Consider the following 15,247-nt stretch of genomic DNA (forward strand, 5'->3'; position numbering starts at 1 on the left):
ACAGAACACACAGGATGCAAACACCTGACGTTCTACCCCACTTCCTATGCGGATTCTAGCGGCCATTTCGGATGGGGACACATGGGCAGCAGTGGAGCAGCAGTGACTTGCGTGCTGGAGCTGTTTGGCAGTATGTCGGAGGTGGAGGTGAGGCCTACAGCGGAGGACCTGATATTACAGGTGCACCAGGTGCACCTTCTGCAGACCCCAACAAGTTTAGGTACTTTTATTTATTTATTTTTTTCCCCGGATCCGCATGGCAGCTGCGTTCATACCGCAAGAAATACGCATGCAAACGGACCGGAACCGCATCGCATGCGGATAGGTGACGTACAGCTCCCATGCGTATCAGGTCTGGCTCCGATGCGGATCTGGTCCGTTTGCGTGACAGAACGCAAGTGTGAATGGGGCCTTAGACCATTAGAGGCAGAGGATTAGCAGGACAGCCAGGCAATGTGCATTGTTTAAAATGGTGATAAGGCATGTAGTATTCAGGTAACATTTTACCTCAGGCGAACCTAAAGTTAACTCTTCTGTCTTTAAGTTAAGGTGAGATCTCTAAATTTGCGCACACGCGCCATACTGTAGCAAACGACGGATCCGTCAGACCCTCCCACTGGGCGGACGTTCTGCCGACAGTAGCACGTGTGTACACGCTGTCGGCAGACAGATAAGACTGTTTCTGACAGATCCGCTGTCTGACAGTGTTATCAGTCTGCCGACAGCGCCTCCACGCGTGCTACTGTTGGCAGAACGTCTGCCCAGCGGGAGGGTCTGACGGACCCGTTGTTTACTACAGTATGGCGCGTGTACGCACCTTTAAGTTAACTCTTCAATCCTTAAAATAACTAGAGAAATCTAGAGTTAGACAGGCTGTTAATTAACTGCATGTGAAAATAACTACAGGAGGAGGTAACTTAAGGACTGAAGTGATAAGATAACTCTCTCACAGTGAACACTTACTCTACACCTTAATACGGCAAGATTGAGGTGTGGTAGTAAGTTTTCTCCTGCCTTATCATCTCCAGCATGATCTTAGTGAATTGAGGCCATTGTCTGTTCTGAGAGCAGTCGGTTTTTGTCTTGGGACAAGCAGGAGACCTATTGGCACCTAGTTGTTAGTAATCCCACTTACCAGTGATGTGATTGGGACAGCTGTACTCATACTAAATGTTGATTGTCTTGTGCAAAGAAAATCAAATCAAAGTCAAATGAAAGATAGCTTTATTGGCATGACCAAGATTCATACCGGTATTCCCAAAGCAAGGGGGAAAAGGTGGACATGGGTGGGGGTGGGGTAGGAGGACGATGGCTAAGCAGTCTGTGGACATTTTTTAGGTTTACAGTTCCGTTATGCTCCTCTCAGTCTGTGGCATGCTGTGACATAGTGTGCAGGGATTGTCACTGTAAATTCCTCTTCTCCCAGTAAGATATATGTTTTTGTCTCATCTTCTAATGTAAGAAAGTCTGGGAATAGTTCCAACAATTTTTTAAAGTAGGTGTCCCTGGTTGCAGTATATTTGGGGCAGTGCAGCAGGAAGTGGCTTTCATCCTCAAGGGTCTTCTGCTCACAGTGTTGGCATAGTCTCTCCTCCCTGGGTTTGTACATCTGTCTGTATCTCCCAGACTCTATTTCGAGGTTGTGCGCACTCAATCTGTAGACACTCAGGATGTTCCTCTCTTGGGAATTTTGGAGCTTTTCCAGGTATGGGGTAGTGTTGGGCGAACAGTGTTCGCCACTGTTTGGGTTCTGCAGAACATCACCCTGTTCGGGTGATGTTCGAGTTCGGCCGAACACCTGATGGTGTTCGGCCAAACTGTTCGGCCATATGGCCGAACTAAGAGCGCATGGCCGAAGGTTACCCGAACGTTCGGGTAGCGCTGTGATTGGCCGAACGGGTCACGTGTAGTGTTGGGCGAACATCTAGATGTTCGGGTTCGGGCCGAACATGGCCGCGATGTTCGGGTGTTCGAGCCGAACTCCGAACATAATGGAAGTCAATGGGGACCCGAACTTCCGTGCTTTGTAAAGCCTCCTTACATGCTACATACCCCAAATTTACAGGGTATGTGCACATTGGGAGTGGGTACAAGAGGAAAAAAAATTAGCAAAAAGAGCTTATAGTTTTTGGGAAAATCGATTTTAAAGTTTCAAAGGGAAAACTGTCTTTTAAATGCGGGAAATGTCTGTTTTCTTTGCACAGGTAACATGCTTTTTGTCGGCATGCAGTCATAAATGTAATACATATAAGAGGTTCCAGGAAAAGGGACCGGTAACGCTAACCCAGCAGCAGCACACGTGATGGAACAGGAGGAGGGTGGCGCAGGAGGAGAAGGCCACGCTTTGAGACACAACAACCCAGGCCTTGCATGAGGACAAGAAGCGTGCGAATAGCAATTTGCATTTTGTCGCCATGCAGTCATAAATGTAATACAGATGAGAGGTTCAATAAACAGGGACCGGAAACGCTAACCCATCACAAATGTTCATTGTTCATGTTACTTGGTTGGGGTCCGGGAGTGTTGCGTAGTCGTTCCAATCCAGGATTGATTCATTTTAATTTGAGTCAGACGGTCTGCATTTTCTGTGGAGAGGCGGATACGCCGATCTGTGACGATGCCTCCGGCAGCACTGAAACAGCGTTCCGACATAACGCTGGCTGCCGGGCAAGCCAGCACCTCTATTGCGTACATTGCCAGTTTGTGCCAGGTGTCTAGCTTCGATACCCAATAGTTGAAGGGTGCAGATGGATTGTTCAACACAGCTATGCCATCTGACATGTAGTCCTTGACCATCTTCTCCAGGCGATCGGTGTTGGAGGTGGATCTGCACGCTTGCTGTTCTGTGTGCTGCTGCATGGGTGTCAGAAAATTTTCCCACTCCAAGGACACTGCCGATACCATTCCCTTTTGGGCACTAGCTGCGGCTTGTGTTGTTTGCTGCCCTCCTGGTCGTCCTGGGTTTGCGGAAGTCAGTCTGTCGGCGTACAACTGGATAGAGGAGGGGGAGGATGTCAATCTCCTCTCTAAAGTCTCCACAAGGGCCTGCTGGTATTCTTCCATTTTGACCTGTCTGACTCTTTCTTCAAGCAGTTTTGGAACATTGTGTTTGTACCGTGGATCCAGAAGGGTATAAACCCAGTTATTGGTGTTGTCCAGAATGCGCACAATGCGTGGGTCGCGTTCAATGCAGTCCTAGGCCGAAGAGGTCATAGCCTAGGGTCACAAAAACCTGTTTATTTGGGCAATTTCAATGGTGGCGAGTCTGACGTACATAAATCGCAGCAATGGCCGTTAGCAACGTCTGAATCTCACGAAATGTCTCATGCAGGTAGAAGACATATTGTTGGACTTGGGCTCCAAAGATGGGTTCCCTACATTTCTGCAAACCAGAGTTACAGGGCTCCAAATTTGGTAAAATCCCTCATAGGCTTTCATTGGGCCTCCTATTTACAGTTCCAAAATCTCACATCTTTTCAAAGGGCAATTGCTCAGCAGTGGCAAATTTTCTAGCATTGTAGGAACTGTTAGGGGGATCATAACTGGTGAGTTTCGGGCCCCTAGGCCGAAGAGGTCATAGCCTAGGGTCACAAAAACCTGTTTATTTGGGCAATTTCAATGGTAGTGATGCTGACGTACATAAATCTCAGCCATGGCCGTTAGCAACGTCTGAATTTCACGAAATGTCTCATGCAGGTAGAAGACATATTGTTAGACTTGGATTCCAAAGATGGGGTCCCTACATCTCTGCAAACCAGAGTTACAGGGGTCCAAAATTGGTAAAATCCCCCATAGGCTTTCATTGCCCCCCTATTTCACTTTCCAAAATCTCACATCTTTTCAAAGGGCAATTGCTCAGCAGTGGCAAATTTTCTAGCATTGTAGGGACCCTTAGGGGGAACATGACTGGTGAGTTTCGGGCCCCTAGGCCAAAGAGGTCATAGCCTAGGGTCACAAAAACTTGTTTATTTGGGCTATTTCAATGGTAGTGATGCTGATGTACATAAATCTCAGCCATGGCCGTTAGCAACGTCTGAATTTCACGAAATGTCTCATGCAGGTAGAAGACATATTGTTAGACTTGGATTCCAAAGATGGGGTCCCTACATCTCTGCAAACCAGAGTTACAGGGGTTCAAAATTGGTAAAATCCCCGATAGGCTTTCATTGCCTCCCTATTTCACTTTCCAAAATCTCACATCTTTTCAAAGGGCAATTGCTCAGCAGTGGCAAATTTTCTAGCATTGTAGGGACCCTTAGGGGGAACATGACTGGTGAGTTTCGGGCCCCTAGGCCGAAGAGGTCATAGCCTAGGGTCACATAAACCTGTTTATTTGGGCTATTTCAATGGTAGTGATGGTGACGTACATAAATCTCAGCCATGGCCGTTAGCAACGTCTGAATTTCACGAAATGTCTCATGCAGGTAGAAGACATATTGTTAGACTTGGATTCCAAAGATGGGGTCCCTACATCTCTGCAAACCAGAGTTACAGGGGTGCAAAATCCCCCATAGGCTTTCATTGCCTCCCTATTTCACTTTCCAAAATCTTACATCTTTTCAAAGGGCAATTGCTCAGCAGTGGCAAATTTTCTAGCATTGTAGGGACCCTTAGGGGGAACATGACTGGTGAGTTTTGGGCCCCTAGGCCGAAGAGGTCATAGCCTAGGGTCACAAAAACCTGTTTATTTGGGCAATTTCAATGGTGGCGAGTCTGACGTACATAAATCGCAGCAATGGCCGTTAGCAACGTCTGAATCTCACGAAATGTCTCATGCAGGTAGAAGACATATTGTTAGACTTGGATTCCAAAGATGGGGTCTCTACATCTCTGCAAACCAGAGTTACAGGGCTCCAAAATTGGTAAAATCCCCCATAGGCTTTCATTGGGCCTACTATTTACCGTTCCAAAATCTCACACCATTTCAAAGGGCAATGGCTCAGCAGTGGCAAAACTCACCAGTCATGATCCCCCTAAGAGTCCCTACAATGCTAGAAAATTTGGTACTGCTGAGCCATTGCCCTTTGAAAAGATGTGAGATTTTGGAAAGTGAAATAGGGAGGCAATGAAAGCCTATGGGGGATTTTACCAATTTTGGACCCCTGTAACTCTGGTTTGCAGAGATGTAGGGACCCCATCTTTGGAATCCAAGTCTAACAATATGTCTTCTACCTGCATGAGACATTTCGTGAAATTCAGACGTTGCTAACGGCCATGGCTGAGATTTATGTACGTCAGCATCACTACCATTGAAATAGCCCAACAGGTTTTTGTGACCCTAGGCTATGACCTCTTCGGCCTAGGGGCCCGAAACTCACCAGTCATGTTCCCCCTAAGGGTCCCTACAATGCTAGAAAATTTGCCACTGCTGAGCAATTGCCCTTTGAAAAGATGTGAGATTTTGGAAAGTGAAATAGGGAGGCAATGAAAGCCTATGGGGGATTTTACCAATTTTGGACCCCTGTAACTCTGGTTTGCAGAGATGTAGGGACCCCATCTTTGGAATCCAAGTCTAACAATATGTCTTCTACCTGCATGAGACATTTCGTGAGATTCAGACGTTGCTAACGGCCATGGCTGAGATTTATGTACGTCAGCATCACTACCATTGAAATAGCCCAAATAAACAGGTTTTTGTGACCCTAGGCTATGACCTCTTCGGCCTAGGGGCCCGAAACTCACCAGTCATGTTCCCCCTAAGGGTCCCTACAATGCTAGAAAATTTGCCACTGCTGAGCAATTGCCCTTTGAAAAGATGTGAGATTTTGGAAAGTGAAATAGGGAGGCAATGAAAGCCTATGGGGGATTTTACCAATTTTGGACCCCTGTAACTCTGGTTTGCAGAGATGTAGGGACCCCATCTTTGGAATCCAAGTCTAACAATATGTTTTCTACCTGCATGAGACATTTCGAGAAATTCAGACGTTGCTAACGGCCATGGCTGAGATTTATGTATGTCAGCATCACTACCATTGAAATAGCCCAAATAAACAGGTTTTTGTGACCCTAGGCTATGACCTCTTCGGCCTAGGGGCCCGAAACTCACCAGTCATGTTCCCCCTAAGGGTCCCTACAATGCTAGAAAATTTGCCACTGCTGAGCAATTGCCCTTTGAAAAGATGTGAGATTTTGGAAAGTGAAATAGGGAGGCAATGAAAGCCTATGGGGGATTTTACCAATTCTGGACCCCTGTAACTCTGGTTTGCAGAGATGTAGGGACCCCATCTTTGGAAACCAAGTCTAACAATATGTCTTCTACCTGCATGAGACATTTCGTGAAATTCAGACGTTGCTAACGGCCATGGCTGAGATTTATGTACGTCAGCATCACTACCATTAAAATAGCCCAAATAAACAGGTTTATGTGACCCTAGGCTATGACCTCTTCGGCCTAGGGGCCCGAAACTCACCAGTCATGTTCCCCCTAAGGGTCCCTACAATGCTAGAAAATTTGCCACTGCTGAGCAATTGCCCTTTGAAAAGATGTGAGATTTTGGAAAGTGAAATAGGGAGGCAATGAAAGCCTATGGGGGATTTTACCAATTTTGGACCCTTGTAACTCTGGTTTGCAGAGATGTAGGGAACCCATCTTTGGAGCCCAAGTCTAACAATATGTCTTCTACCTGCATGAGACATTTCGTGAGATTCAGACGTTGCTAACGGCCATTGCTGCGATTTATGTACGTCAGACTCGCCACCATTGAAATTGCCCAAATAAACAGGTTTTTGTGACCCTAGGCTATGACCTCTTCGGCCTAGGACTGCATTGAACGCGACCCACGCATTGTGCGCATTCTGGACAACACCAATAACTGGGTTTATACCCTTCTGGATCCACGGTGCAAACACAATGTTCCAAAACTGCTTGAAGAAAGAGTCAGACAGGTCAAAATGGAAGAATACCAGCAGGCCCTTGTGGAGACTTTAGAGAGGAGATTGACATCCTCCCCCTCCTCTAGCCAGTTGTATGCCGACAGACTGACTTCCGCAAACCCAGGACGACCAGGAGGGCAGCAAACAACACAAGCCGCAGCTAGTGCCCAAAAGGGAATGGTATCGGCAGTGTCCTTGGAGTGGGAAAATTTTCTGACACCCATGCAGCAGCACACAGAACAGCAAGCGTGCAGATCCACCTCCAACACCGATCGCCTGGAGAAGATGGTCAAGGACTACATGTCAGATGGCATAGCTGTGTTGAACAATCCATCTGCACCCTTTAACTATTGGGTATCGAAGCTAGACACCTGGCACAAACTGGCAATGTACGCAATAGAGGTGCTGGCTTGCCCGGTAGCCAGCGTTATGTCGGAACGCTGTTTCAGTGCTGCCGGAGGCATCGTCACAGATCGGCGTATCCGCCTCTCCACAGAAAATGCAGACCGTCTGACTCAAATTAAAATGAAACAATCCTGGATTGGAAACGACTATGCAACACTCCCGGACCCCAACCAAGTAACATGAACAATGAACATCTGTGATGGGTTAGCGTTTCCAGTCCCTGTTTATTGAACCTCTCATCTGTATTACATTTATGACTGCATGGCGACAAAATGCAAATTGCTATCTGCACGCTTCTTGCCTCATGCAAGGCCTGGGTTGTTGTGTCTCAAAGCGTGGCCTTCTCCTCCTGCGCCACCCTCCTCCTGTTCCATCACGTGTGCTGCTGCTGGGTTAGCGTTACCGGTCCCTTTTCCTGGAACCTCTTATATGTATTACATTTATGACTGCATGCCGACAAAAAGCATGATACCTGTGCAAAGAAAACAGACATTTCCCGCATTTAAAAGACAGTTTTCCCTTTGAAACTTTAAAATCGATTTTCTCAAAAACTATAAGCTCTTTTTGCTAAAAAATTTTTCCTCTTGTACCCACTCCCAATGTGCTCATACCCTGTAAATTTGGGGTATGTAGCATGTAAGGAGGCTTAACAAAGCACGAAAGTTCGGGTCCCCATTGACTTCCATTATGTTCGGAGTTCGGCTCGAACACCCGAACATCGCGGCCATGTTCGGCCTGTTCGGCCCGAACCTGAACATCTAGATGTTCGCCCAACACTAGTATGGGGCCATTTTATATTCTCTTTGCAAGGCAAAAACTATCATCTATCATGTGTAGATAGCTATAGCTTTCCTCCTGGACAGACCACCCCCCTTCCTGCCACCATGCGGACAGTGCGATTGTCTCTCAGCTCACGGGAATCCTGGCTGTCTGCTGAGCTCCAGGGAATCCCGTCCATCCTATACAGGGAATATCCGTGTGTGTACAGTGGCTGCCCTATGTGCCTGCATTACACCAAGCTGCCAAATTCCTGGCCTCCTCCTCAGATCCTGTCATTATATCCGAGCTTTTACCGCCAACCTCAGAGGTGCCATCCTCAGGATTCCAGCCAAGCCTGGTCCTGGCCTCTCTGTCCCTGAACTGTCACACTACTGATGTCATCCTCGGTAATTGTAAATATGTTTACTTGTTCTGCAGTTCTTCTGTATTCCTTAAAGGGAACCTGAAGTGAGAGGGATATGGAGGCTGCCATATTTATAACCTTTTATACAATACCAGTCGCCTGGCAGCCCTGCTCATCTCTTTGGCTGCAGTAATGTCTGAATCACACACCTGAAACAAGCATGCAGCAAATCCAGTCACACCTCAGTCAGAAACTGATCTTTATGATTGTTCAGGGTCTATGGCAAAAAAAAAAAAAAATGCCAGCTTTCATATACTTCTCACTTCTTGTTCCCTTTAACTACCTAAAGACGGCTCCATACCAATTGGCCTGGACGTGGTGGCAGCCCCAGGACTGCCTAATGCCAACTGACGTGCAGTCCTGGGGCCGTGTTTTGCAGGAGATTGCGCACGCCGCTGTGCGCGCATATCCGATTGAATGACGGAGCTCCAGCTCCGTCATCAGTCTCCCAGTGGCGATCGAGGTAGGAGACTGTTAGACGGTAAAACCGCCATCTATTTACATTGGTGTCACTCAGTGGCCAACACTTTAAGGTTTGGGAATCCTGGCATTCAAAGTGTCGAAATGGCAGATGTTTTAATTTCTCCATTGAAAATCAATGGGTGAAATCTGATTGGTTGTCGGTGGCTCCGCCCACTTTTTCTAACCTTAAAGTGCAAACACCCAGTGAGAACATTTGTAAACTTTGGGGTCCTTGACATCAATAATATGAGAATAGCAGCATTTTAAATGTTCCCATGTAAATAAATCACTGAAATTCAATTGGCAGCTTGTGGCTCCGCCCACTTTTAAAATTTGAACCCAAGCCACAACCCAAGCTGCAATTAAAATTTTCCCATATAAAACAAACAGCTGAAATGTGATTGGCTGTTGTAGGCTCCGCCCACTTTTCCAAAATTTTAACCATAGAAACCCAGTGACCCACGGTGCCAAGTTTAGGGACTCTGGCTTTAAAACTGTTAGAATGACAGCTTTTACAATTTTCCCATTGAAGTCAATAGGGAAAATGCGATTGGTTGTTTGTGGCTCCGCCCACTTTTGCAGTCCCCAAAATGTGAAAGAAATTTTATTTCAACCCCATGACTAAGTGACCCAAGTTTGGTGAGTTTACCTTCAGATCTGTCTGATTGGTGAAAGTTTAACATTTTCCAATGAAAGTCTATGGGAAAAAGTGGGGTTTTCGGGGGGCCGCCCCAGGGGTACCAAGGGTAAAATAGCTTAACAGAGCACAAGCAACCTACACGGCTATGGGCCGAAGAAGTGTGCAAAATTTCACACATGTACTCCTAAAATTTTTAAAACTGTAGGAAGAATAGAGTTTCCATGTTAAAAGTATTATTTGCATCTATTTACATTGGGCAGGTGTGTTGGCGAAGGGTTACTGTACTGTGTCTACCAAGTGGAAGGTTGTGAGTTCGATTCCTGGATCAGTCCAGCCCACCGAACCATGGGGGACGTGGGCTAAATTCCATGGCTGGGCCGGGGTTGTAGACTCCAACCCCCTAGGTGGAGACAAAGCAGTAAAGCCTGCCCCAGTTTTTATGTCACAATACTTTCTGACTGATTTTAGCAGCAAGTCATTTTTTTCCCTTTGGCTGTTGCTGGCTCCGCCCACTTTTTTTTTACCTTTTCAGCCCGCGGGTATTTTTCACCTTATGGCCGAGAGGAATTTTCCCATTTCAGCGCTCCTCCCTTTCATTCCCCAATAACTTTATCACTACTTATCACAAAGAAGTGATCTATACCTTGTTTTTTCCACCACCAATTAAGCTTTCTTTAGGTGGAACATTATGCTAAGAATTATTTTATTCTAAATGCATTTTAACTGAAATAATTAGGAAAAAAATGGAAAAAATCATTATTTCTCAGGTTTCGGCCATTATAGTTTTAAAATACCACATGCTAGCGTAATTAAAATCCACCTATTTTATTTGCCCATTTGTCCTGGTTAATGGAACCATAAAATTATATCCCTAGTATAATGTATGGTGACAATATTTTATTTGGAAATAAAGGTACATTTTTTCAGTTTTGCATCCATCGCTAATTTTTAGCCCATAAATGTATAATAATTTGGCCTTTTATTTTGTTTTTGTTCCCTAAAGTCAGTAGATGTCATTTTACTATTTGGCCATAAGATGTCCCCGCTGACCAAAATCCTATGTAGCGTACAAGTACGCTACATAGGAAACAATTTGTTGCTACATTGTTACTAGGGAAGTGATGCAGGCTTCAATTAAAGCCTGCATCACGGGTGTCCGGTGGGGAGATTAATGAATGGGAACTTTGTTCCCATTCATTAGTCTATCGATTGGGTGGCGGAAAGCGGCAGAAATCGTCGGCAGGAGGAAGCGTGGCGGAAATCGTCGGCAGAAGGAAGCGCGGCGGCTCTATTTAAGAATAAACACTGTATTTGAACAAAAACAGTGTTTATTCTCGGGGGACATGTATGGATTGGCACAGGGGACTTTTGTCCCTTTCAGCCAATCGCCCCTGTTGCCGGCATCATCGCGAACGTGAGCATCTGCCTGCACGATTGTGTGCACACCCCCCCAAACTGCAGGGACATGACTAGCGCGTCCCTGCGGCTGTAGCAGCTGCCGCTGGGGATGTGAAACTCACGTCCGCGTGGCATAAATGGTTAAAATAAGCTTATCGCAGTGAATTTGAGATTAAGGGTGTGATATATGAAAGGCTGATAATTTTCCTGTGCGCAAATTCACCAGTCCTAACATCAGAATTACGTCGCAAGTTACCACAGCAATGCCCGAATTCGTTTTTTTTTCTTGAAAGTGAGTGCTTCATGCTGATATCAAAGTCAACAATACAAGCGAGAGCAAAAATGCAAATGCAGACGCATAGAGATTTATTAATTTTGCGGCAAAATCTGGACATGCACCGCACAGGACGCACATGACAGGCAAGCTGAAAATGCAAAAGATACTGCTCAATTGCCTAGAGATAAGTAAATCCTATGCCGCAGTTGTGGCCACTTATCTCAGAAGCGGCATCGTATTTACACCGCCGGATTTCAACGGTACTGTGTCAATCGACTGTGCACGCTGCTGGTGAATCGGCTGTGGTAAATCATGACAGCTGAGTAGTTAGGGCTCGTTCACATCTTGGATGTTTTTATGCACTGTAGCATAACGCTGACACCATGCATAACGCATGGTGTCTATAAAATGTATTTAAATCAATTGACCCCATGCAGGTCATTGCACTGCAATAAAGAGCGATGCTGACACTTAGGGTTGTCAGCATTTTTGAGTGTTGCTAATTAGCAACGGATGTAATGAAAATCAATGCCTGTTTTCTTTTTATCACACAAAAGCACGCAGAAGTGCACATAAACGCAAGGTAATGTGTATTTTTTTTATGCATAATTGTATTAGTAATTGTAGTTTTGTACACATATAGAAATCCTGCCCAGCCCTCCCATTATTCAGGGGAAAAAAAACATAGAAATGCATACACAAATGTGCAAAAATGTGCTGAAACACGCTTGCGTTATTAAAGCCCATTCATGTGCGATCCCAAACGCACCTGATGTGAATGAGGCATTAATGATTCGGTAAGGAGCCAGTTTTATTGGCTCCCTACCATGTGATCGCTGTGAGCCAATCACTGTGATCACTAGATAGAAAGCAACAAAGTTGCATTCTCTCCAGCTTTCTCCACCAGCTGCAGTGATCTCTGGATAGAGAGAGCTGTAGCTGCTGTGTGTCTGTGTCTCATAGACAGCGTTACAGTGTAAAAACACATTTATTCACATAATTTCACCTCCCAACTCCTCTGATCCCTTTCCATCCACCCCTAGTATGTAGGTGAAGTCAGATATATATATATATATATTATACATACACACACACACACGCACATATATATATATATATATATATATATATATATATATATATATATATATATATATATAATGTGTATATATGCTGTGTAATGTTACTGTATACAGGGGCTGTATCCTTATACAGTTAGTTTATGTAATGTATGTATATTGACAACTTTCTCTGGACACTGGTTTTTACTACAGACACAATGCAGCCACATATATCTTATATCGTTTTATTCAGAAGGAGTTACTGAATCATTTTTGGGGTGAATTACTACAATACTGCAAAGCATATCTGTGAAAAAGCAGAACAGCTAACATATATGAATAAAAGAAATGAATTTTACATTTTCTTGTTATACATTCCATCAAATTTCACCAATAATCTCTGCAGCCAAAATTATCAACACACCCAACGTAGGATACCTCAGGTGGTGTAGTTTACTAAATGAAGCCATTTATGGTGGGAATTTGACAATCTCCTTACCTCAGACTTCATTGTAAGTGGCCTATGCTGGAAAATACAAGCATGTGAATTATGCTTTGTGAAAGCTTAATTATTGACAACTTTCTCTGGACACTGGTTTTTACTACAGAAAAAATGTAGCCACTTATATCAGTTTGTTCAGGAGGAGTTACTGCATTATTTTTGGGGTGAATTACTACAATACTCCAAAACATATCTGCGACAAAAGCAGAACAGCTGACATATCTGAATAAAAGAAATGCATTTTTTTTTTATTTTGTTGTTATACATTCCATCAAATTTCACCAATAATCTCTGCAGCCCAAAGTATCAATGCATCCATCCAAGGGTACCTCAGGGGGTGTAGTTTACTAAGTGAAGTCATTTTTGGTGGGAATTTGACAATCTCTTTACCTGAGACTTCATTGTAAGCAACCTACACTGGAAAATACAAGCATGTGATTTATGCTCTGTGAAAGCTCAATTATTGACAACTTTCTTTGGACACTGCTTTTTACTACAGAAACAATTTAGCCGCACATATCTGATATTGTTTTATTTAGTTTAATTAAAGCCTGCATCACGGGTGTCCGGTGGGGAGATTAATGAATGGGAACTTTGTTCCCATTCATTAGTCTATCGATTGGGTGGCGGAAAGCGGCAGTAATTGTCGGCAGGAGGAAGCGTGGCGGAAATCGTCGGCAGAAGGAAGCGCGGCGGCTCTATTTAAGAATAAACACTGTATTTGAACAAAAACAGTGTTTATTCTCGGGGGACATGTATGGATTGGCACAGGGGACTTTTGTCCCTTTCAGCCAATCGCCCCTGTTGCCGGCATCATCGCGAACGTGAGCATCTGCCTGCACGATTGTGTGCACACCCCCCCAAACTGCAGGGACATGACTAGCGCGTCCCTGCGGCTGTAGCAGCTGCCGCTGGGGATGTGAAACTCACGTCCGCGTGGCATAAATGGTTAAAATAAGCTTATCGCAGTGAATTTGAGATTAAGGGTGTGATATATGAAAGGCTGATAATTTTCCTGTGCGCAAATTCACCAGTCCTAACATCAGAATTACGTCGCCAGTTACCACAGCAATGCCCGAATTCGTTTTTTTTTCTTGAAAGTGAGTGCTTCATGCTGATATCAAAGTCAACAATACAAGCGAGAGCAAAAATGCAAATGCAGACGCATAGAGATTTATTAATTTTGCGGCAAAATCTGGACATGCACCGCACAGGACGCACATGACAGGCAAGCTGAAAATGCAAAAGATACTGCTCAATTGCCTAGAGATAAGTAAATCCTATGCCGCAGTTGTGGCCACTTATCTCAGAAGCGGCATCGTATTTACACCGCCGGATTTCAACGGTACTGTGTCAATCGACTGTGCACGCTGCTGGTGAATCGGCTGTGGTAAATCATGACAGCTGAGTAGTTAGGGCTCGTTCACATCTTGGATGTTTTTATGCACTGTAGCATAACGCTGACACCATGCATAACGCATGGTGTCTATAAAATGTATTTAAATCAATTGACCCCATGCAGGTCATTGCACTGCAATAAAGAGCGATGCTGACACTTAGGGTTGTCAGCATTTTTGAGTGTTGCTAATTAGCAACGGATGTAATGAAAATCAATGCCTGTTTTCTTTTTATCACACAAAAGCACGCAGAAGTGCACATAAACGCAAGGTAATGTGTATTTTTTTTATGCATAATTGTATTAGTAATTGTAGTTTTGTACACATATAGAAATCCTGCCCAGCCCTCCCATTATTCAGGGGAAAAAACACATAGAAATGCATACACAAATGTGCAAAAATGTGCTGAAACACGCTTGCGTTATTAAAGCCCATTCATGTGCGATCCCAAACGCACCTGATGTGAATGAGGCATTAATGATTCGGTAAGGAGCCAGTTTTATTGGCTCCCTACCATGTGATCGCTGTGAGCCAATCACTGTGATCACTAGATAGAAAGCAACAAAGTTGCATTCTCTCCAGCTTTCTCCACCAGCTGCAGTGATCTCTGGATAGAGAGAGCTGTAGCTGCTGTGTGTCTGTGTCTCATAGACAGCGTTACAGTGTAAAAACACATTTATTCACATAATTTCACCTCCCAACTCCTCTGATCCCTTTCCATCCACCCCTAGTATGTAGGTGAAGTCAGATATATATATATATATATATTATACATACACACACACACACGCACATATATATATATATATATATATATATATATATATATATAATGTGTATATATGCTGTGTAATGTTACTGTATACAGGGGCTGTATCCTTATACAGTTAGTTTATGTAATGTATGTATATTGACAACTTTCTCTGGACACTGGTTTTTACTACAGACACAATGCAGCCACATATATCTTATATCGTTTTATTCAGAAGGAGTTACTGAATCATTTTTGGGGTGAATTACTACAATACTGCAAAGCATATCTGTGAAAA

The 15,247-nt window shown here is 44.3% G+C and overlaps 1 protein-coding gene across 1 annotated transcript in view; it reads left to right on the forward strand.

The window, feature by feature from the left end:
• The window catches only part of LOC137542247 (small ribosomal subunit protein eS21), a 191,178-nt gene that overhangs the window by 22,970 nt on the left and 152,961 nt on the right, over positions 1–15,247 (forward strand). The gene's annotated exons all lie outside the window — the stretch shown is intronic.

Source organism: Hyperolius riggenbachi, chromosome 12, assembly GCF_040937935.1.
Source record: "Hyperolius riggenbachi isolate aHypRig1 chromosome 12, aHypRig1.pri, whole genome shotgun sequence".
NCBI lineage: Eukaryota > Metazoa > Chordata > Amphibia > Anura > Hyperoliidae > Hyperolius > Hyperolius riggenbachi.